The sequence below is a fragment of the Bos javanicus genome, chromosome 15 (assembly GCF_032452875.1).
Source record: "Bos javanicus breed banteng chromosome 15, ARS-OSU_banteng_1.0, whole genome shotgun sequence".
Lineage (NCBI taxonomy): Eukaryota > Metazoa > Chordata > Mammalia > Artiodactyla > Bovidae > Bos > Bos javanicus.
The window spans coordinates 48,101,538-48,126,877 of NC_083882.1; the positions used below are offsets into that span (position 1 = coordinate 48,101,538).

Consider the following 25,340-nt stretch of genomic DNA (forward strand, 5'->3'; position numbering starts at 1 on the left):
CTTAGGGTCTGTAATTATGTGAGCCAATTCCTTACATTAAAGAATCTTCAAATAAATCCTCATTATGAAAATAGATATATAAATAGATATTCTGTTTCTCTAAAGTACCTTGAATAATACAGTAAGGAAAAAATTCTGTGTTTTTCTTGGCAGAGGTGAACTATAATAAAGATAATGACCCAGATAAGCAGCAATTTCCAGACATGAGCCAAACAGTGATATTTTGCGTTTTTTTTTTTTTTTTTTTTTGATATTGAGTTGTATGAACTGTTTAAAATTTTGGATATTAACCCAGTATTATTTATCTCAGTTGCAAATTATCTCCCATTCAGTATATCTTCATTTTGTCAAATGTTTCTTTCACTGTGTAAATGCTTTTAATTCAGTCCTGTTTGTTTACTTCTGCTTTTATTCCTTTGTCTTTGGATATAAATCCAAAAATATATTGCTGTGATTTATGTGAAACAGTGTCTAATTATATTCTCTTCTATGAGCTTTATGGTTTCAGGACTTACATTTAGGCCTTTAATCTATCTTGAGTTTACCTTTGTATATGGTGGTAGGAAATGTTCAGTTCTCATCTCATGTGTGCAGTTATACAGTTTTCCCAGCACCAGTAACTGAGGAGCTTCCAGAACACCTTCTTCAGTCTTTAACAAAGAAAAGAACATGTGACGCGGAAAAACTTATAAGTGTCATATTCTTTTCAGGAAAGGGCTTCACTTCTGGGGCCAGTGAAGGTCACTCATTCATGGCTAACTCTTTGCAACCTCATGGACTGTAGCCTGTCAGGCTTCTCTGGGACATCTTCACAATCGAACCAAGGTCTCCTGCATTGCAGGTGGATTCTTGACCAGCTGAGCTACCAGGGAAACCCAGGGGTCCCTGATAAAAGGGAATGCCCCTCTGTGTGCAGATCTTTTCTGTTGTATACAAAAATCCAGCTCCTCAGTTTCTCATAACTAGGTACTTCCTCCTGAACTGGAGAACTGAGCATTCCAGTAAATGAAACAGCATCAGTGGCCCTGGGGGTTCATTTGTCAATAATTCAAGACTACAGAATTTTCCTCATGAGTCAGAATCCCAGTTATTGTAGCATTGGGAAGATAGGAAGGAAGAGATCAAAAGAAGTATTTAAAAGACCAATCTTCCCTTGTTTCCCAGGGTGAGTGCTAAGACATGGATGTGTGCATACACACACAGACACAAAACTGGGAAAATTCCTCTTTGGAAACCTTGTCAAATCAAAGTTCATCCAAAGGTAAGAGGTTGATAATTCTTTGGGACAAATATGGATAAGAGAAAATACACTGGATCCACTTTTTAAAAAAAATAACTTTGAGTCCATAGGGATTAAAAATTCCAAAAGACATGGCGATTCCACCAACCCTGAATGCACATCCACTGCAGAATTAATTCCCCTCTTATCTCACTGAAGGAAGATATCATACTTTTTCCTTCATTCCCGAGAACTTTTAACTCATTAAAAAAGTACGGCTGACCAGGACACACAAAAACCTGCCCAAATCAGTGCTAAGAAATCTCACAATTATACCTCTGAGTCTTAATGTATCACTGTGAATGGTAACTTTGGGCCAAACAGAGCCTAAATTGAAATTTGAATTCAAAGAAATAGAATGATTGTACAATTTTTTGAAAAAATAAAATAAGGCATTATCCAGAAACATTTATTTTACAATTAGGTAAGATTTAAATAAAATTGTAATTCTTTCATCAGTGTGTTCTGTTTCTAAAACATAGAAAGGGTTATCATGTTGAATATAAGCTAATATTTATTCTGAAAATGACTTATTTTAGTCACAATGAGAGGGAAGCAGAAAATGAATAAACATCATATAGAGTACCACTTTTGAGCTAGAAGTTACAGAAGTTATTACAACTGTTGTATTGTTTAGTACACATAATGATAACTAGGTAAATTCTGTACATATATATATATATATATATATATTTTGCAAATAAGATCCTGGATCTCATAGAATCTAGTTTACTTAGGTTTTCTCTAGTGGCTCAGTTCGTAAAGAATATGTTTACGGAATAAGAGCAAGTATGTAGCAATTCTGAAATTATTATAAAAAAATGTAATCCCACAAACACAAAGACACACACGCCTAGGCACACATGCTTTTCCATGACAGGCAGAGCTGGAATAGTCTTGACAGCAGCACAAAGGTGATCTAGGATCTGGAAAATGATGCATCAGTGCAAAGAATCCTTGTGTCCCTGAAAGCACAAACCTGTTTAATGAGCCACTGACACAGGTTATATTTTTTGGTATTCAATAGGTCAAATACTTGTTATTGAGACACTTAGATGCTTCTCACTTAGTATCGTTTTGTTGTCGTTCAGTTGTTCAATCATGTCCGACTCCACGATTCTATGGACTGCAGCATACCAGGCTTCCTGTCCTTCAGCATCTCCCAGAGTTTGCTCAAACTCATGTCCATTGAGTCAGTGATGACATCCAGCCATCTCATCCTCTGTCGTCCCCTTCTCCTCCCGCCCTCAATCTTTCCCATCAGGGTCTTTCCAAGGAGAAAATATCATTTATCATCTGACAATAATATTATGTATGGTGCAGTTTTTATATCATGATTACATTAATAAAATAAACACAGCAGTTAAGGATGTTATTCTAGGTCACACTGCTAATATGTGAAGACAGTTCTGAAATAAGACACTCCGGGCATAACACTTCCACTCAGGTTTGCAGAACCTGACTCCTGGGTGTTTGAGACATATTAGTGTGTGTCAAGAGTCCCCATGCCTTCAAAGTCTACTCCCTAAAAGGGTGGGTGTCAAAATACCCTGAGATTTCATGATACCTGGGAATAATTACAAACTCCGGGAAAAGATGACATTATGAATACTAAATGAAGAGTGGTCTGAATTTCATGTGCTTGTAAAGATCTTAATCCTGCCATATAGGTATGCAAATACAAACACAAAGATGATGTCTTTCCATTCTGGCTTCTTGAGTATGTGACCCAATGGATCAATGATTTGCAGCAAGGCCAAAATATTCCTTAAAATCCAAGTCTGTTTCTGGAAATCTGTACAAAAAGATACCGGCTCTCTTCTATACTCTGGGGGAAATTGAAGTGTAAGGGAATTGTCTCCAATTCTAGGTCTCTGGCAGGTAAAGAAGATTCAACTTTCCCATAAGTCAAGCATCTACTAAATACGGGAACTTGAGTTGCATGACAGTAAGAGTGAAAGTCGCTCAGTTGTGTCTGACTCTCTGCAACCCCATGGGCTACACAGTCCATGGAATTCTCCAGGCCAGAATACTGGAGTGGGTAGCCTTTCCTTTTTCCAGGGGATCTTCCGGACCCAGGGATTGAACCCAGGACTCTCGCATTGCAGGCAGATTCTTTACCAGCTGAGCCACAAGGGAAGCCCAAGAATACTGGAGTGGGTACCCTATCCCTTCTTCAGCGGATCATTCCGACCCAGAAATTGAAACAGGTTCTTCTGCATTGCAGGAATAATGGAGCTATGAGGGATAGGGGCTGCAGGCACAAAGCAACCTTAGTAACAAAACCAGAAAGAGCACAGCAACACAGAAGAGATGGAAAATTTGCCTTCATTTTTCTCAGGTCTCAAATGCAGGTCTCAGTTTTACCTGCAGCATCTTGTTTTTTGGTTCCTGCAAACGATGCTCCACATCTGAGATGAGATCTCTCATCAACTGGCTCTGCTGGACCAGCTCATTCTCAGAGTCAGCCAGATTACATAGACCAACCTCCTCCTCAGTCTTCAGGTTTTGCCATTCCTTCAATTGCTCATTGTTCAGGATCTCTCTCAGGTCCTGACAATCACACAGACAACCCTTGCTGCAGTCATATATACTCTGGACAGGGACACAAGTCCCCTAGGAAATGCAGCAGCTGGGAGCTGGAGCACAGAGATTGGAGAGCAATGCCAGGGCAAGGATTGCTGTTGACTGCAGAGAGACAGCCCAAGGGGACTTGTGGTAGATGCAGTGGGAAATGTTTGTGAAGGAAAGCCAAGCACACATGGAGTCAGGGTGATACTACTGAGTCACACACAGGAGACAGAGCCATCTCCATACCCTCTCTCTCCCCGCACTTCATCACTGGACAGTGGGGACACTGTCCAGAGACAGAGACAAAAACAGAAAGACCCCTGAGAGAGGTGCCCTTTAAGTGCCTGATGCACCAAGCAGCAGAGAAGGACCCCAGTCAGGGTGGCCCTTTAAGTGCTTGATGTGCTGAGAAACAGAAGAGGCCTCCAAAATGGGGAAGGGTCCTGCAAGTGCCCGAGGCACCAAGAAACAGAGAAGAACCCCAACTGGAACGGGGGTGGGGGGGGAGTCCTGTAAATGCCTGAATGGGTCAAGCAAGAGAGAAGGCCTAGCCAAAGAGACCCTCTAATTGCCAGCTGCCAGAGGCTTCCCTGGTGGCTCAGACGGTAAAGTGTCTGCCTTCAATGTGGGAGATGTGGGTTTGATCCCTGGGTCAGGAACATCCTCTGGAGAAGGAAATGCCAACCCACTCCAGTACTCTTGCCCGGAAAATCCCGTGGATGGAGGAACCTGATAGGCTACAGTCCGTGGGATCACAAAGAGCAGGACACGACTGGGCGACTTCTCTTAGAGGCTAGGAAAAGACTCTAATAGGACCTCAGACAGTAAAGCGTCTGCCTACAATTCGGAAGACCTGGGTTCGATCCCTGGGTCGGGAAGATATCCTTGAGAAGGAAATAGCAACCCACTCCAATACTCTTGCCTGGAAAATCCCATGGACAGAGGAGCCTGGTAGGCTACAGTTCATGGGGTCACCAAGAGTCAGACATGACTGAGTGACTTCACTTCAATTCACTTCACTTCAGGACTGTAGCTCTTGCGATTGAGGCAGTTGGTGTCCCTGCGCACTTGACGCCACCAGAGTTCCCACGATCCAAGCAGCCGTGTCGCCTCCATGCTCAATCATCATCGGGGCAGAGCTGCCAGAACCAAGTTGTGGGGCTCCCTGGTGGCTTAGACAGTAAAGAATCTGCCTGTATTGCAGGAGACCTGGGTTTGATCCCTGGTTCAGGAAGATCCCTTGGAGAAGGGAATGGCAACTCACTCCAGTATTCTTGCCTGAAGAACTCCGTGGAGAGAGGAACCCGGCAAAACCCTAATAGCACCATATCTTCTGTGACACTTGCCACTGGCACCTCTATGTATCCAGCATCGCCATGGGTCCAAGCTCCTGTGCCACTCCCTCGAATGATCCCCACTTGGACAGAGCAGCCAGAGGCTAGGAAAAACCCTAAGGGCCCCTTTTTCACTGTTGTCTTAGCCACTGGTTTCTCTCAGTACTTGGGACTGCCAGGGCCCCTGTGATCCAAGCAGCTGCACCGCCTCCATACCAGGTCCTCGCTGTGGCAAACCCAAGTCCTCCAGAGCAGCCTCAGGAGCAAAGCCCTATAGACCACTCACATGCAGAGGTGCAGTAAAACCACCGTTGAAATCCAGGGGTAGTGTGGCTAAGGAAGAGAACCCAAAACCTTCCCACCAGTGGTACAAGTTGCCAATTAAATTCACGTGGTCAACTAGGCAGACTTTGTGTCTATGGAATATATATAAGGACAGTGAGAGGTCCTGAAAAAGAAAACGTGCTAGCACAGGCCGATGCAGATATTAGAGGCAAGAAAATGCAGGAGTAGGGCCAGATTAGAATCTGACTGTCCCATAACAGGTCTAGAGACTATCCCAGTATTGGAGGGCATCCTAGGGAGGTGAGGTGAACTATAACTCACAGGCAGGGAAAAGACACTGACAGGTGAGATCCAAGAAAAGCATTTGTTATTCTTATATTTTAACTTGTTCTATCATTGTTTCTGAATTTTTTTCTCTTTTCCTTATTTTCCCTCTGAGCTGTAGTTGTTGATTTTATTAATGCTATTAAATCTATTTACACTTTTTGAGAATTTTTGTTGTTGTTGTTAATCAGACTTCTTATTTCCTTTAAATATGTCTGCCTCTACAATGGCAACCCACTCCAGTACTCTTGCCTGGAAAATCGCATGGACGGGGGAACCTGGTAGTCTGAGTCCATGTATTGGCAGAGAGTCGGACAGGACTCAGCAAATTCACTTTCACTTTTCACTTTTATGCTTTGGAGAAGGAAATGGCAACCCACTCCAGTGTTCTTGCCTGGAGAATCCCAGGGACAGCGGAGCCTGGTGGGCTGTCGCCTATGGGGTCGCACAGAGTTGGACACGACTGAAGCGACTTAGCAGCAGCATCAGCCTCTACATTGACCTTTTGCAGTTGTGAAGGTTTTTCCCATTTTTTTAATTAAAAAAATGTAATATTATTATTTTTCTACATATATTATTTGTTTGCTTTTCTTTTTTGCCTGTTGTAGTTATTCTTTAGTATATATAAATCTCCTTTCAGTTCATTTCAGTCACTCAGTCGTGTCCGACTCCTTGCGACCCCATGAATCGCAGCACGCCGGGCCTCCCTGTCCATCACCAACTGCTGGAGTTCACCCAACTCATGTCCATCGAGTCAGTGATGCCATCCAGCCATCTCATCTTCTGTCATCCCCTTCTCCTCCTGCCCCCAGTCTCTCCCAGCAACAGAGTCTTTTCCAATGAGTCAACTCTTCGAATGAGGTGGCCAAAGTACTGGAGTTTCAGCTTTAGCATCATTCCTTCCAAAGAAATCCCAGGGCTGATCTCCTTCAGAATGGACTGGTTGCATCTCCTTGCAGTCCAAGGGAAGCTCAAGAGTCTTCTCCAACACCACAGTTCAAAAGCATCAATGCTTCAGCGCTCAGCCTTCTTCACAGTCCAACTCTCACGTCCATACATGACCGCAGGAAAAATCACAGCCTTGACTAGATGAACCTTTTTTGGCAAAGTAATGTCTCTGCTTTTGAATATGCTATCTAGGTTGGTCATAACTTTCCTTCCAAGGAGTAAGCATCTTTTAATTTCATGGCTGCGGTGACCATCTGTAGTGATTTTGGAGCCCCAGAAAATAAAGTCTGACACTGTTTCCACTGTTTCCCCATCTATTTCCCATGTAGTGATGGGACCGGATGCCATGATCTTAGTTTTCTGAATGTTGAGCTTTAAGCCAACTTTTTCACTCTTCTCTTTCACTTTCATCAGGAGGCCTTTTAGTTCCTCTTCACTTTCTGCCATCAGGGTGGTGTCATCTGCATATCTGAGGTTATTGATATATCTCCTGGGAATCTTGATTCCAGCTTGTGCTTCTTCCAGCCCAGTGTTTCTCATGATGTACTCTGCATATAGGTTAAATAAACAGGGTGACAATATACAGCCTTGACGTACTCCTTTTCCTATTTGGAACCAGTCTGTTGTTCCATGTCCAGTTCTAACTGTTGCTTCCTGACCTGCATACAAATTTCTCAAGAGGCAGATCAGGTGGTCTGGTATTCCCATCTCTTGCAGAATTTTCCACAGTTGATTGTGATCCACACAGTCAAAGGCTTTGGCATAGTCAATAAAGCAGAAATACATGTTTTTCTGGAACTCTCTTGCTTTTTCCATGATCCAGGGGATGTTGGCAATTTGATCTCTGGTTCCTCTGCCTTTTCTAAAACCAGCTTGAACATCAGGAAGTTCATGGTTCACATATTGCTGAAACCTGGCTTGGAGAATTCCTACTTCTATTTAAGTTTTCTTTTCTTTCTTTCTTTCTCTTTTTTTCTCACCATGTTTATTAGTCTGTTTTGCTTTCATTGCTTTATTCCCCAGCTGGCATATTGCTTAATTTTGTTTTCCATATTATGTTTTTGTTTTGTTTTTAACTGGTTGATATCATTTTTTACTTTCTTTTGCTCACCAAACCAATCTCTTCTACTTCTTCTTTTTGTGTGTGTGACTGTTTTGGTTTTGCTTATGTGTGTATGTAAATAAGTGTACACATATAAAGTTCAAACAGGAAATTTATAGACAGGATTTTCTTCTTCTGTGACTGCAGTAAAACTGTTTCTGCTAAGTACGATAAAACCACAAATTATGGATATTGTAGAGAAAGTGTCTTTCTTCTTAAATAGAACTGTAAAGTGAAATTGTGCTTTGTTTTTTTCCAAGGTAGTCATCTACTATTATTTAATATAAATTTCTTGCAATGCTAGTAAAATAAAACCTGAAACAGTAAACTAACAAATCATTTCTAAGACCCTATAGTAACTGGCCTGACAGAGGTGAACTGTATCAGCTCAGAAGACAAGGGTCTAAAACCGACTATGGCAGAGAGGGAACAAGGAATACATAGCAGAGAGGAGAATCTCCAAAGTCAGCCTTGATGAAGAAAGATTTGGTTAGAAAGAGGGAGCTCCTGATGAGGAAAGAGATTTGACTTGAGTCTGTACTTGACTCACTGGGTCAGGAATATCCCTTGAGAAGGGAATGGCAACACACTCTAGTATTCTTGCCTGAAGAATTCCATGGACAGAGGAGCCTGGTGGGCTCCAGTCCATAGAATCACAAAGAACTGGACTTGACTAAGTGACTGACACTTTCCAATTTCACATTCTGTGCCTGAGTACACTGGGTACAGCTGGACATTCTATAAGGAGGAAGGGAAATAAATAAATAAATAAAATAAATCAACTTTTAATTAATATATTCAGTTAAAGAGGCTATTGTGATTATAAAGTAGGGCCTGGCAGCGATGAAATTGATAAGAAAAGATGTCTCACAATGATAATTATTTTATGATACACTAAAATATTTTTATTGAGGTATAATTGATATGTAATATGATATTAGTTTCAGGTGTAAAACCTAGTGATCCAATATGTTTGTAGAAATACTTCTTTTAAAGTTATTTTTAAGTAATGTTATATAATATATTCTTATAGCTTATTTATTTTATGCATAGTAGTTTGTTTCTCTTAAACTCATGCTTATCTTGTTTCTTCTCACTTACTTTTCCCCAGTTGCAAGCACTAATTTGTTTCCTATATCTGTGAATCTATTTCTGTTTTGTTTAATAACTTGTTTTATTTTTTTAGATTCTACATGTAAGTATCAATCTAGAGTACTTGATTTCCTTTGTCTGACATTTCATTAAGCATTATGTACTTTAGATCCATACATTTGTTGCAAATGACACAATTTCTTTCTCTTTTTTTTGGCTAATATTCCATTTTGTATGTTTACCACAACTTTTTTACCCATTCATCTATATGGACACAGATTACTTCCTTATCTTCTTTATTGTAGATAATGCTGCCATGAATGTTGGGGTGCAGGTATCTTTTCAAATTTTTGTTTTTGTTTTGCTTTCTTCAGATATACACCTAAGAGTGAAATTGCTAAATCGTATGCTATTTGTACTTTCAGTTTTTTGAGAAATTTCCATACTGTCTCCATAGTGATTGCACCAATCTAAAATCTTACCCACACTATGTTAGAACTCCCCTTTCTCTGTAAACTCACCAATATTTGTTATTTGTGGTCTTTTTGATGATAACAATTTTGAAAGGTGTGAGATGTTATCTCATGGCAGGTGTGATTTGCTTTTCTCTGATGATTAGCAATGCTGAACATTTTTTCATCTGCCTGTCAAACACGTGTGTATTCTTTGGCAGAAGATATATTTTCAGGGCTTCTTCTCATTTTTAAATTGGGTTTTTTGTTTGTTTATTTGTTTTTTTATATTGAGTTCTATGAACTGTTTTTAAGTTTTGGATATTAATACTTTATTTCTCATATCGTTTGCAAAAATTTTCTCCCTTTCAGTTGGTTGCCATTTTGCTTTGTGGATAGCTTCCTTTGCTGTGCAAAAGCTTTTAAGTTTCATTAGGTCTCTTTGGTTTGGTTTTACTTTAATTTTTTTTGCCTTAGGAGACAGATCCAAAAACATATTGCTGTGCTTTATGTCAAAGAGTGATCTGCTATGTTTTCTTCTAGGAGTTATATGGTTTTAGGACCACCTGACCCAACTCTTGAGAAACCTATATGCAGGTCAGGAAGCAACAGTTAGAACTGGACATGTAACAACAGACTGGTTCCAAATAGGAAAAGGAGTATGTCAAGGCTGTATATTGTCACCCTGCTTATTTAACTTCTATGCAGAGTACATCATGAGAAACACTGGGCTGGAAGAAACACAAGCTGGAATCAAGATTGCTAGGAGAAATATCAATAACCTCAGACATGCAGATGACACCACCCTTATGGGAGAAAGTGAAGAAGAACTAAAAGGCCTCTTGATGAAAGTGAAAGAGGAGAGTGCAAAAGTTGACTTAAGGCTCAACATTCAGAAAATGAAGATCATGACATCTGGCTCCATCACTTCATGGGAAATAGATGGGGAAACAGTGTCAGATTTTATCTTTTTGGGCTCCAAAAATCACTGCAGATGGTGACTGCTGCCATGAAATGAAAAGACGCTTACTCCTTGGAAGGAAAGTTATGACCAACCTAGATAGCATATTCAAAAGCAGAGACATTACTTTGCCAACAAAGGTCCGTGTAGTCAAGATTATGGTTTTTCCTGTGGTCATATATGGATGTGAGAGTTGGACTGTGAAGAAGGCTGAGCGCCAAAGAATTGATGCTTTTGAACTGTGGTGTTGGAGAAGACTCTTGAGAGTCCCTTGGACTGCAAGAAGATCCAACCAGTCCATCCTAAAGGAGACCAGTTCTGGGTGTTCTTTGTAAGGAGTGATGCTGAAGCTGAAACTCCAATACTTTGGCCACCTCATGAGAAGAGTTGACTCATTGGAAAAGACTCTGATGCTGGGAGGGATTGGGGGCAGGAGGACAAGGGGACGACAGAGGATGAGATGGCTGGATGGCATCACAGACTCAATGAACATGAGTTTGAGTGAACTCCGGGAGATGGTAATAGACAGAGAGGCCTGGCGTGCTTCAATTCATGGGGTCTCAGAGTCGGACACGACTGAGCGACTGAACTGAACTGAGCACATACATTTAGGTCATTAATCTGTTCTGAGTTTACTTATGTATATGGTGTGCAGCTATCCCGTTTTCCAAGCACCAATACTGAAGAAATTCCAAAAACCTTCTTTGTTCTTTTACTGAGAAGAGACCCTATAATTGAGAGCAATGTATAGATTTCACATAATTTTCAGCAGAGAGCTTTACTTCTGGGGCCAGGAACCCCCCTTAGAAAGTGAATGTTCTTCAGTGTGCAGATATTTTCTATTCTCCTTTATATAAAAATTTAAATTTTCATATTCTCATAACTAGGTACTTCATCCTGAACTGGAGGATCAGCTATTCCAGTAATTAAAAGATATAAGTTTCCCTAGAGAGTCATGTGTTAATAAACCAAGAGTATGATTTTTAGTAGTGAGTCAGAGCCTCAGTCATCATGGCAATGGGGTGACAGGAAAACAGAGGTCAAAGGAAAAAGTTAGAAGATCAATTTCCTTCAGTTTCCATAAATAAATTCCAAGACATGGATGTATGTGTGCACATACATGCAGAGACTGGAAAAATCCTCCTTGGAAATCCTTGACTCACCAAAGGGCTTCCATAGGTAAAGAAGTAGAGAATTCTTGGGAATAAGCAGGGATAAAGCAGATATTGTTTCAACAAAAATCCACATTTTATTTTAAAACTCTGACTCTGTTGAAAGAGTTAGGTATAAAAATTCCAGAAGACATGGGGATCCCACCAGGCCCTGGATGGATATCCATTGCAAGAATAATCCCTCCTATCTCAATGAAAGAAGACAACAGACTTTTCTTTCTGACAGTTCAGTTCAGTTCAGTCGTTCAGTCGTGTCCGACTCTTTGCGACCCCATGAATCACAGCACACCAGGCTTCCCTGTCCATCACCAACTCCCGGAGTTCACTCAGACTCACGTCCACTGACTCAGTGATGCCATCGAGCCATCTCATCCTCTGTCGTCCCCTTCTCCTCTTGCCCCCAATCCCTCCCAGCATCACAGTCTTTCCCATTGAGTCAACTCTTTGCATGAGGTGGCCAAAGTACTGAAGTTTCAGCTTTAGCATCACTCCTTCCAAAGAAATCCCAGGGCTGATTTCCTTAAGAATAGACTGGTTGGATCTTCTTGCAGTCCAAGGGACTCTCAAGAGTCTTCTCCAGAACCACAGTTCAAAGGCATCAATTCTCCGGCGCTCAGCTTTCTTCACAGTCCAACTCTCACATCCATACATAACTACTGGAAAAACCATAGCCTTGAGTAGATGCACCTTTGTTGGCACAGGAATGTCTCTGCTTTTGAATATGCTCTCTAGGTTGGTCATAACTTTCCTTCCAAGGAGTAAGCATCTTTTAATTTCATGGCTGCGGTCACCATCTGCAGTGATTTTGGGGCCCCATAAAATAAAGTCTGACACTGTTTCCACTGTTTCCTCATCTATTTCCCATGAAGTTATGGGACCGGATGCCATGATCTTAGTTTTCGGAATGTTGAGTATTAAGCCAACTTTTTCACTCTCCTCTTTCATTCTCATCAAGAGGCTTTTTGTTTCCTCTTCACTTTCTGCCATAAGGGTGGTGTCATCTGCACATCTGAGGTTATTGTTATATCTCCTGGGAATCTTGATTCCAGCTTGTGCTTCTTCCAGCCCAGCGTTTCTCATGATGTACTCTGCATATAGGTTAAATAAACAGGGTGACAATATACAGCCTTGACGTACTCCTTTTCCTATTTGGAACCAGTCTGTTGTTCCATGTCCAGTTCTAACTGTTGCTTCCTGACCTGCATACAGATTTCTCAAGAGGCAGATCGGGTGGTCTGGTATTCCCATCTCTTTCAGAATTCTCCACAGTTTATTGTGATCCACACAGCCAAAGGCTTTGGCATAGTCAATAAAGCAGAAATAGATATTTTTCTGGAACTCTCTTGCTTTTTTGATGATCTGGAGGATGTTGGCAATTTGGTCTCTGGTTCCTCTGCCTTTTCTAAAACCAGCTTGAACATCAGGAAGTTCACGGTTCACATATTGCTGAAGCCTGGCTTGGAGAATTTTGAGCATTCCTTTACTAGCATATGAGATGAGTGCAATTGTGCGGTAGTTTGAACATTCTTTGGCATTGCCTTTCTTTGGGACTGGAATGCAAACTGATCTTTTCCAGTCCTGTGGCCACTGCTGAGCTTTCCAAACTTGCTGACATATTGAGTGCAGCACTTTCACAGCATCATATTCAGGATTTGAAATAGCTCAACTGGAATTCCATCTCCTACACTAGCTTTGTTTGTAGTGATGCTTTCTAAGGCCCACTTGACTTCACATTCCAGGATATCTGGCTCTGGTGAGTGATCACACCATCGTGATTATCTCGGTCGTGAAGATCTTTTTTGTACAGTTCTTCTGTGTATTCTTGCCACCTCTTCTTAATATCTTCTGCTTCTATTCCACATTCAAGGTCTTTCTGACAGCTTTCACATTATTGCAATAGTAAGTCTGATCAGAACAGACAAACACTTAGCTACAAAACTGGTAACAAATCCCACAATTACACTTCTGAGTCTTAACATATCATTGGGAATGATAAATTTTAAAACTTGGCAAAGTGACAAATTAAAATTCAATTTCAATGAGACATGTTTACTGCAGAAAAGTTTTTAAAAATAAGAAAAGGTGGAACTTCCCTGGCAGTCCAGTGATTAAGACTTGGCATTTCCACTCTAGGGGGAGTGCCAGTTTGCTTCCTGCTCAGGAAACTAAGATGCCATGTGTCTCTTGGTGTTGGCAAAATAAAGAAAGAAAAAAAGCTATTTATACAGAGAAAGATTTATTTAAAAATTAGGTAAGATTGAAAGAAAAGTATAATCTCTTAGTCAATGCATTCTGTTTCTTAAAACATAGAAATGGAAATAATTTTGAAAGGAAACTAGCATATATTCTTAAAGTGATTTCGGTGAAAGGGAATCAAAGAAAGAACAGACACCCTATGGGACTACTCCCTCATGTGCAAGAAATTACAGGTATTGTTTCAAACATTGTATTGTTTAACTTTCACAATACTAATCAGGTAAATTTTGTATAACTCTTTTTTTCTTACAAATGAGACCCTGAGTATCACAGAATCTAGTTTACTTGCTAAGAGCCAGTGGGTAGAAACAGAAAAACTATAATAAAATTCTAACAATCTGTGACAGGGAGAGCTGCTTGGAGTGATCTGGACAGAGGGACAAAGGTATCTAGGATCTGGAAAAAGAGAGGTCAATAAAAAATAAAACAAAACATTATGCCCCTGAAAGCACAAACCTGTTTAATAAGACACTGACAAATGTTTTATTTTTCATTAATTAATAGATCAAATATTTAAGCTGAGACACTTACATACTTTACATTTAGTAATTTTTATCTTCTCACAATGATTTTATGTATGTTGCAATTTTTATATCAAAATTACTTTAAGAAAATAAGCACAGTGTTTAGGGATGTTATTTAAGATTATACTGCTAATGTGTAGAGAGACAGGTCTTGAACTCAAATACTCTGGACACAAAACTTCCGCTCTTAGTACATATCATTTATGATATTTTCTCCTTAATTCCTTGATGAATAAGGGACATGAAGGATAAACAGAGACACTGCTCAGCACTCATTCTTTAGAGAATGACTCCTAAACTAAGTGACAGTGTGCAAAAGTTGTTGAAAAGCTTTCCTTCTTCTTAAGCAGTCAGTGGCAGAGGAAATGAGATTGTAAAAATTTGGCAGAGACATCCCGTCAATACTATTCTTTCTTTACGAGGCATCAGTCTTTTTTCCTTAGGATATGGGGAATGATGAATTAAAATTTTCTCCTAATGCAAAAATGATATTGGGAAAATATGATACAAACAAATCTTGTACCCTATTGATGAATTGTTGTTGTTGTTATTTAGTCGCTAACTCATGTCTGACTCTTTGTGACCCCATGAACAGTAGCCCACCAGTCTCCTCTGTCCATGGGATTTCCCAGACAAGAATACTGTAGTAGGTAGCCGTTTCCTTCTCCAGGGGATCTTCTTGACCCAGGGATTTAACCCACCTGCATTGAAGGTCTCCTGCTTTGGTAGGCAGATTCTTTACCAATGAGTCACCAAGGAAGCCTTTGATGAATTAAGGACATTTAAATTGAACAAGACGGACGGGTGGAGCAATAGTAGATAAGCAAAGGTGTCTTCAGTTCAGTTCAGTCAGTTCAGTCGCTCAGTCGTGTCCGACTCTTTGCGACCCCATGAATCACAGCACGCCAGGCCTCCCTGTCCATCACCAACTTCCAGAGTTCACCCAGACTAATGTCCATCTAGTCGGTGATGCCATCCAGCCATCTCATCCTCTGTCGTCCCCTTCTCCTGCCTCCAATCCCTCCCAGCATCAGAGTCTTTTCCAATGAGTCAACTCTTCGCATGAGTGCCCAAAGTACTGGAGTTTCAGCTTTAGCATCATTCCTTCCATAGAAATCTGCACATATATCAAGAGACACTACAAAGAAGTGAGTGTGAATCTAAGGAAGTTCAAGAGTTTGGCCATCACAGAGTTATGGGAGCATTACATTTCCCAGGATTAAAATATGGAAATATTTTCCGAGTAAAGGAAGATGAAGAGAGTTTATAGATGAGAATTCCTTGGTTTGTGACATTGACAAATAAGACATCAGTATTATAGTCTAAGAAAACCCCAATACAATGAGGAGGAATACTCAGGGAGAGGGTTAAGATCAAGGGACCTGAGGAAGAAGACTCATCAAAAGCATCATATTCAAACTGAACATATTTTTTAACCCTCTAATCCAGTAGCTATATTTAGGTTGATATCTCCAGTAGACATATTGACAATTTCCCTTGTTTTCAAATAGAAACTTCATCTTATATCCATGCTGTTTTCTACCATATGCTCCCAGGATCCAGGCAGGTTTTTCTGACACATCTGCCTCCCAGTGATATTTCTGTGATGTGATAACTGGGGAGCTCAGGACACCATGATCTTCAAAATCATCATTCTTATATATATTGTTTGGTTCCAAATCGCACACATATCTCAATTGCTTTTGGTCCTCAGAAATGGCAAGGTCCTAGCAAGAAGATTCAGGAACATGTGAACTGTGGAAAAATTACAGAGTTGGATTAGGTCTATGATGTAGGTTTATTTGTAACACTGTAAAAGGGATCTTAAAAAAACTTAAATGGAAAGGTAGTGTATGTGTGTGTGTGTGTGTGTGTGTGTGTGTGCATGTGTGTGTTGGGAGTGGAAATGGACATCTTAAAATATGAGATGTAATAGAAAATGAAAAAGTCTAAAAGATGATGAAAATAGGGTGGCTTGATAACATTGTGATGTTTCCTTACCCCAGTAGCGTTGCACATCTGTCAGCCCTGAAATAACGATAATAAACCATAATGTTACATATAAGCCAGGGAGTCAGCTCTGAAATCTATTTTTTTCAGATTAGGGGAAGGGCTGTGGTGAGGTACTGAACTGATGAAAGAGAAATGAACAAACACTTGGTCACTTCCCATAAATATGACCACATCGTCAGGACAAAGTATCTAGGCTTTGCTGTCTCTATCCACATCTAGAAATTGGAGGCTGCTCCCCATTTTACCCCATCACAAGAATTCCACAGACACCCACTTAGGTAGCACTCCTCACCATTATACACTCGCTGTACGTCTGTCAGATCGAGAGCTGAACACATTCTCCTTTGTCCCTTGGGGAGAGTTCTGGACTTCTTCAGGGTTAAGGTTTCACTCCTAGGGAAGAAAAAGATTGACTCCCACACAATTGACTTCTTGTTCCCCTAAAACCACTGACTTTCACTCCACTGATGCACTTGAACTGTCTTGGGAAAGGAGAGACTGGACACCTGACTTTGGCGCCAGAAGGAATGTGCGAATGTCCAACTTCCTAGTTACCCTCCATGTGACCTGGAACTGTACTGACCTGTCAGAGGACAGTTTCTTCCTTCTTTAGTGAAATCATTAACTTCTCCCTCTCTAGCTCCTAGAAAGCATATGAAATTATTTGAAATAATATTTTGGTACCACAAAAAATTAATTTGTGGAAAAATCCCTGCATAGGTACATGTTCCAGGGAGGTGTCAGAAAGTTAGGTAGCAGGACCTGGCTCCCAGGTGTTTGAGACATACCAGGTATGAGAACACTGTCTAGAGAGTACCCAGGTCTTCAAAGTCTGCTCCCCAATACACAGGCTCTCAGAACACCCTGAGATCTCAGGTTCTCTGGGAATAATGACAAACCCTTGAGAAACAGGACATTAGGAATACTAGAGTAACAGTGGTTTAAATTTTATGTGTTTGTAAAAATCTTGATGCTACCATGTACATGTGGAAATTCAAACACAAGGATGCTAACTTTCCATTCTGCCTTGTAGAGTATATGAGCAAGATGGATCAACTGTTTGCAGCACAGCCATAATAGTCTTTGATATTCAAGTCTGTTTTTGGAAATCTAATCAGAAAGGTATAGAAGGGCCAAGTCTTTTCTATACACTAGGCAAAATTCAAATATAAAGGAGTTCTCTCCAATTTGGGTGCTTGGCCGATAAAGAAGACATGACTCTCCCAAGGTAATTCAAGCACCTACTAAATACGAAAGCTGAGTCGCATAAAGACACCAAGTGTGAATTAAATATTTGGGGTCACAGAAGTCTGTCATTGCAACGTCTTATTCCTATTATGGCTACTGACTAAACTCTGTGACTTTCAATGACTGCAATTATCTACAGTAGAAGTTGGTCCATTCTTAATCATTAGGAAAAATTTAGCCTTGATTTGTGAACAGAAATTGAAGGCAAATCTATATACCACTTTTTCTGCCTTGAGCATTGTTTCCCTCTAATTGGCCACCAGATAAATCTAGTCAGTGATTTTAATTATTTTTATTCCATAAATGAACTATCTCTGGTCTCCCACACGTACCTTTTCATGATGTTGTTCACATCCTAGTGAGGAAAAAAACATGAGTCAAGGAGTAATAGGTCTTCCCACTTAGAAATCTTCATTACATCCCCACCACCCCTGATTGTGTGAATATGATTGTCTCAATGTGAGAGCAAAAGTAAAGACAAGAGCAAGGCCAATCATTCTAGAAAACTCTTGTGACGCTGTCACATTTTCAACAAAGGTGAAATAGCTTTGACGCTTGTAAAAGCAGGACGCTTTTAGTATGTGCTGATGAGAGAACATAAAAAAACCGACATATTCACTTTCCTGCAAAGGCATAAAATGCCCCATGAGGCTATTTGAATACTTAATGGTTCTTTAATTTATTCAACAAAAGTATCAAGTGTTATACTATTATTTGCCAAGCTTGAAGTCAGGCTTTGGAGAACCAAAGAGGAATACATAATCCTAATATTCTTCACGCTATTAACATGGCTTTTATGAGGCTGGAAGTAAACAAATGTATTAATGTATGTGTTTTTCATGTCTCTCTAGCGTCATTTTACACACTATCAGTGATCTCTTTCACTCCCTTAAGTTCAGCATACGCACGGGCAGTTGATTTCCAAATCTTTAATTTTACTCAGTTTTGTCTCTTCAGTTCAGTTCAGTTCAGTCGCTCAGTCGTGTCCAACTCTTTGCAACCCCATGAATCAAGGCATGCCAGGCCTTCCTGTCCATCACCAACTCCCGGTGTTCACTCAAACTCATGTCCATAGAGTTGATGATGCCATCCAGCCATCTCATCCTCTTTTGTCCCCATCTCCTCCTGCCCCCAATCCCTCCCAGCATCACAGTCTTTTCCAATGAGTCAACTCTTTGCATGAGGTGGCCAAAGTACTGGAGTTTCAGCTTTAGCATCAGTCCTTCCAAAGAACACTCAGGACTGATCTCCTTTAGAATGGATTGGTTGGATCTCCTTGCAATCCAAGGGACCCTCAAGAGTCTTTTCCAATACCACACTTCAAAAGCATCAATTCTTTGGTGCTCAGCTTTCTTCACAGTCCAACTCTCACATCCATACATGACCACTGGAAAAACCATAGCCTTGACTAGATGGGCCTTTGTTGGCAAAGTAAATCCTCTGCTTTTGAATATGCTATCTAGGTTGGTCATAACTTTCCTTCTAAGGAGTAAGCATCTGTTAATTTCATGGCTGGAATCACTTTCTGCAGTGATTTTGGAGCCCCAAAAAAGAAAGTCTGACACTGTTTCCACTGTTTCAGCATCTATTTTCCATGAAGTGATGGGACCAGATGCCATGATCTTAGTTTTCTGAATGCTGAGCTTTAAGCCAACTTTTTCACTCTCCACTTTCACTTTCAACAAGAGGCTCTTTAGTTTCTCTTCACTTTCTGCCATAACAGTGGTGTCATCTGCATATCTGAGGTTATTGCTATTTTTCCCAGCAATCTTTGTCTCTTAAATGCTTATTAATCTATTCAGTAAAAAATGAGTCAAAAGAATCAGTAATTTAGGATGTCTAATATGTAAGTTACTATTCATCAACTAAACTGCCTCCTCTCTTGTATCCCATTTTCATAATGTAACCAATAAGCACTCAGTCACTGTCCAAAAACTAGAGCATTTATCTGCACTTTAGTTTGTACTGAATCAGTTTTGTTCAAGTCCTTAACAGTTTATAGCTATCTAATCCTCTTAATCATCAGAGATGTTGTTTTCTTTGAGCAGATATTTATCAGTATATTTGATGTCTTTGTTATTAGACTTATTTCCATGTTACCAAAAACTAGTACAACAGCTGGATCCACACACACAAAAAAACAAAAAACAAGTCTCTCTGCTGTTTTCTTTTATATGACAAAAATCAAAGAAAACTGCAATAAGTAGAAAATTTTGTGAATACAGTTACAACTTTAATCAATGATTAATTTTGAAGCGCCAAACTCGTCATCAGAATCTGGTCTGTGTCTTTCTCCAATTCTATTTACTCCACCTATGTTGACTTTGGAGAAGGAAATGACATCCCACTCCAGTATTCTTGCCTGGAGAATTCCATGGACAGAGGAGTCTGGTGGGGTATAGTCCATGAGGTTGCAAAGAGTCAGACACAACTGAGCAACTATCATTCATATTGACTTTATTCTCAGTTAATGAAGAAAACAAAAATCTCCTGACATAAACTCCAGAAGAAAAGAGAATTTTTCTTCCCATTATTCTGAAAAGTTCAGATGCTTGCAGGCATTAGCCTGTAGGATTGGGTGTAATATTAAAAGCATCATTGTGTTGTTGCTAGAACGAAATGAAGCAGTGGTACAGGAAGTTTCTATTTTTACTGAAATGCACTTGGTGTTAGGAGTAGATCATGATGGGATAGGAAACATTCTAATCATTAGAGAAACTATTAGGAAAAAAGAAAAAATATACATAGTTCAAAAATAACAAAACAATATTTTATACCAGAGATATTTAACACAAAAGAAGCTAGTTGAAGTGAAAGAGAAGAATGAAAACTAGCCATACAGAATGCAAATAGAAAAATGATAAATTTAACCAGGTCAATGATTGCATTATTAAATGGCATTATATTAATACTCCCATTAAAAGGAAGATTTTTGACTTGATAAAAAGCCACTATTGCTATCTACAAGACATACATTTTGCATTCAATGATACAAGAATGGTGAAGTTAAAAACATAGAAAGCTATATATCATACGAACAGTAAAGTTCAAGTGTTCATATCACAGATTCTGGGGTTTCTTGCCCAGTGTTACCTGCAGCATCTCCATTGTTGACCCTTTCAAACGATGTTCCACATCTGAGATGAGATTTCTCACCAGCTGGATCTGCTGGATCAGCCCATGCTCAGAGTCTGCCAGGTTACGTAGACCAACTTTCTCCTTACCCTTCAGTTTTTGCAGTTCCTTCACCTCCTCATATTTAAGGTTCTTTCTCAGTTTCTGAAACACTGCCTTCACATTTTGTCTCTCACGTTGTATTTGGTCCTTCAGGAGTACGAGAAAGAGAGAGAGGAAGACAGAGAGAGAGGAAGGAGGGAAGCAATGAGTAGGGAAGCTCACATGCTATTTCTTTTTCTCTACATCACATTTCAAAATAATAGTCCCAAGTCTGTATTGTTGAAGACAACTCATAGCCAAATGGGACCCCTGGCTGTGACTCAGTCTTCACACAGATGTCCAGGATGCTCGTGCCTTCCTGTATTACACTTGACTCCCTCCCACCACCTTCTGCTAAGGTTGAAAGCTGAGGACAGGTGTAAGTTGCTCAGTTATGTCTGACTGAACTATGAAAGTGTAAGTGAAAGTCATTCAGTTGTGTCCAACTCTTTGCGACCCCATGAACTATACAGTCTGTGGAATTCTCCAGGCCAGAATCTGGAGTGGGTAGCCTATCCCTTCTCCAGGGGATCTTCCCAACCAAGGAATCAAACCGGGGTCTCCTGCATTGAAGGCAGACTCTTTAACAGCTGAGCTACCAGGGAAGCCAGGACAGAGCCATGAGCCATTGCCAAATGTCTCAATCAGAAGAGTCAAGGACAAAAACACATGACAGGAATGGAATCTGAGGTTCCCTTGTTATCCTCATGAGAGATGCCCTCTGTATAAATACCTCCCTTCCAGGATCTATGTTCATCTGTGATATGTTCCCTTTTTAGCACCACCCCCTCAGGGATAGGATGAAGGAAAAGACTAATCAAATGACAACTGTCAGGGAACAAAGAGGAAGGCCGCTACTTGTGACCACCCAAGGTCCTGTCCAAGATATCTGTCTAACTCCCTCAGGAAGTGCCTTCTCCTACCTTCCAGGCAGCAATGTCTGCTCTGACTTTAACTTCCAACTCCTCAGCTTCCAGCTGCTTCTCCCTCAGCTTCTCTAGAGCTTCTTGGAGTTTCTTCTGTGAGAAAAGAACCACACAGAGTCAAGCTATGGGCTTTCTCAGCATCACTGTAGAGGATAAATGAGAGAGAAATGAGGCTGATTTCCAAAGAGAATCCACTTTACAAAAACTGTAGAGAACAGCTATTAGAATCTATGACCTGGGAGAAAACCTGAGGAGGGGAATGTATTCTTAAGACTCAAGAGATAGGAGTCAGCATTCTCTTTCCAAAGAAGACTGGTTCTCTTTGTTCTAGAGAAACCTGATCCTGCAGCAGGGAAACCACACACCTCAATTCACCCAGTGTCCTCATTACCCTCCTGTTCAAAGTCATCATGAGAGTTCTTTGGGCATCAGATCTCCACCTACTTCTGACTAAAAGTCTATGTGTAGGATCATTACTTTGTAACTGGGGGAATTCACAGAAACGTCCCTCACACATCAGAGCATGGGCATAGGATGAAAAGAGATCACAGGCCTCAAGTCCATGGTGACCAGGTAAACAAAGTCCAATGCAAAGTGGAGATTTCCCCTCAAGTAACACTTTATGATCTGTCTTTCCTCCATTCCGCTCTCTTACCTGATAGTCCTGGGCAACCTCTTCCATGAGGAATGTGTGGTGACCATGGTGCTCCTGGGACCGTGCACAAAGCCAGCAAATGACTTCCCTGTCCTCCTCACAGAAGAGCATGAGTTTCTCTCCATGGCGCAGACAGAGATTTCTCTCTTGCTCCACCTCTGGGCTCAACTTGACCTCTCTGAGCCTCTGTACTATGTTGGCCACATGCCTATTAGGCCGCAGGTTCCCAGGCTCATAACTAATTCTGCACACAGGGCACCTCCTGTCCTCGTCTTGGTCATTCATGGACACCATGTTGTTTGCAGTGATGCAGGCTTGGCAGAAGCTATGGCCACAGTCAAGGCTCAGGGGTTCTGTCAGAAGCTCCAGGCAAATGGGGCAGGTTACCTCCTGCTGTAGGTTCACCACAATTCCTGATGCCATGAGAGCTGCTCAACTGCTCCGACTTGTCCTGACTTCTGAGGGTTCTCTTTCTCAGAGATCCCTGAGTGTTGGAAGGTTTAAAAGGGGACCGAGTAAGAAAGATAGAAATGCAAGATACTAGTTGTGAATAAATCAAGTACAGTCCAAGACCAGATTATTGAGGAACAAAAATGAACCATGAAGATACAAGATAAAAAGCTTGGTGACCTGGCAAAAAGGACATTTCATAATACTTTTAAATTTTTTATTTATTTTTTTAATTGAATGGGAATTTGCTGTATGACTCAGGGAACTCAAACCAGGACTCTATACCAACCAGGAGGGGTGGGATGGGGAGGGAGGTGGGAGGGAGGTTCAAGAGGGAAGGGACATATGTATATCTATAGCTGATTTATGTTGATATTTGGCAGAAACCAATATAATTCTGTAAAGACATTTCATAGTAATTTTAAATACTTTACTCTTGATTCATGTCACATGACAAATTCCATCCTTATCTGTGGAATTATTTTTATTATGTAATTTTACTAAACAAAAGGATGACCTGACACTTTTTCCACTAAGATCCTTATGTGACCCACCATCTATCCATGCCTCAAATATCCTCAGTATCAAAATATCAGTATGACTGTCTCTTGTACTTCAGTAAACTCTCCTTAAGTGTTCTCTTATCACATAGACCTGCTCTGAAGACTTAACACAATGTAATCATTGTCATCATTTGTTGGATGTTTACAATGATTTCCCTTATTGTCATGACATAATTTTACTATATGACAAGGATTCCCAGGTGGCTTAGTGGTAAAGAATCTGCCTGCCAATACAGGCAATGCAGGTGACTCGGGTTCAGTCCCTGGGTCAGGAAGATCCTCTGGAGGAGGAAATGGCAACCCACTCCAGTAATCTTGCTAGGAAAATCCCATGGACAGAGGAGTCTGGCGGGCTTCAGTTCATGAGGTTGCAAAGAGTCGATCAAAACTGAGCACACACATACAATATTTGACTATGTGTGTCTGTACATGGTGAAAGCAAACCCATTATCAGATATGTAAAGAGAGGTGGTGACTCACAAAGATCACGTATCTTCAATACAGAGTGGAACTAAACCTAATGTATTAGCGGTCCTCCTTTAGGGGCCTGTCTCCTACCCATTGAGCTAATCAAAGACAAACAAAGGCAAATTCATGGACTCAATTAATACCCAATGCAGTGGGGGTGTGGAAGTGAAGAGATACAGATCACTTGGGAGGTACTGGGAAGTCTTAGTGGGTAAACAGTGATTTCACCTTGGCCTGAAAATAGGTCAAGGATATTGATAGGAGCCCAGAGATGTGTGTGTGTAAGAGGATTATAGGGAGGGAGGTAGTATCAATATACTCAACCGATCACACAAGTCAGGTATCTGAAGACACATAAACACAGGAGAAATAAATGTCAGTTTTGAAAAAAAACTCTCAATATATTGGGCAAGACCATTTGACTAATTATCACTAATAAGTAACATATGCTAGCAACTAGACTAATATCCATAAAAAGAAATATGAGTCTAAACAGAAGATTTAAACCACTATTAATTTGATATTCACCTGGAAAGTAAGAGTAAATAAGAATTCAGTCTTAGGTGCATATATATATATATATATATATATATATATATATATATATATATATACTTGTATACATACAAAAGAACAAATGTGGAAAACATTACCAAAAAGATGCAGATGTTGTTTAGAAATCAAATAATTGGAGAAAATAAGGGCTATCCAAGAATTTCAGCTTGAAAATACAACAGTGAAAGTGGAAACTGAAGAAGATAAAGGAAAATGGAATGAGAAAGAAGAAAAAACGTTCCAGGTAGAGGAAATGAGTTGTGTGTGGAAGACACATCATCTTGTATGAGTTTGAAAAGGCCAGTGTGGCTGCTGTACAGAAGACTGCAGGGCTTTCTGCATCACAAGAGGCTGCAGTGACATTAAACATGACACTTCCCAAATTGTATAACTTTCAGGGACCCATCTCTAAGAGTCAGGAGAAGTTTCAATGTTTTCCCATCAGAGAGGAGTAGGGGCATGACCAGCTGTGCTCTTGGCCTGTGAGATGTTGGATGGACCCAGTGTGGAATAGGGAGGATCAGGTAGGATGCAGGCACAGTTGCTCAGTGGAGAGATGATGATAGCTCGAGGGACAGGGTGATGAAGGAAATGCTGGACAGCAGGTGAGAGTGAGAGATAAGAAGAGGTATAAGGACAAGATTGGGAGTTGGATTAGATATGTGGGGATAAGGGATAACATCAGTCCTGGAATGTTTCTTCCTGTAAAGGTAATATTGGCTTACTCTTCTAGGTTTTGTTATTGTTGTTTTTTTTTTGTTTTGTGTTGTGTGTGTATGTGTGTGTATTTTGTTTTTCTGGGAAGCCTACTGGGTTACAATAAAGTGAAAACTCAGCTGACTTTTGAAAGGGTAACAGGCAGAAAGGCCAGGGATCTCCAAACAGAGGAAATAGGCTGCAAGTGTCAGACATCTTTTATGTCTCCCTTAAGCGGCAGGAGGAAACA

At 40.4% G+C, this 25,340-nt stretch overlaps 1 pseudogene; it reads right to left on the reverse strand.

Moving 5' to 3' along the window:
• Nucleotides 1-13,568: 13,568 nt before the first annotated feature.
• Nucleotides 13,569-24,390, reverse strand: LOC133226734 (tripartite motif-containing protein 5-like; annotated as a pseudogene).
• Nucleotides 24,391-25,340: the final 950 nt, after the last annotated feature.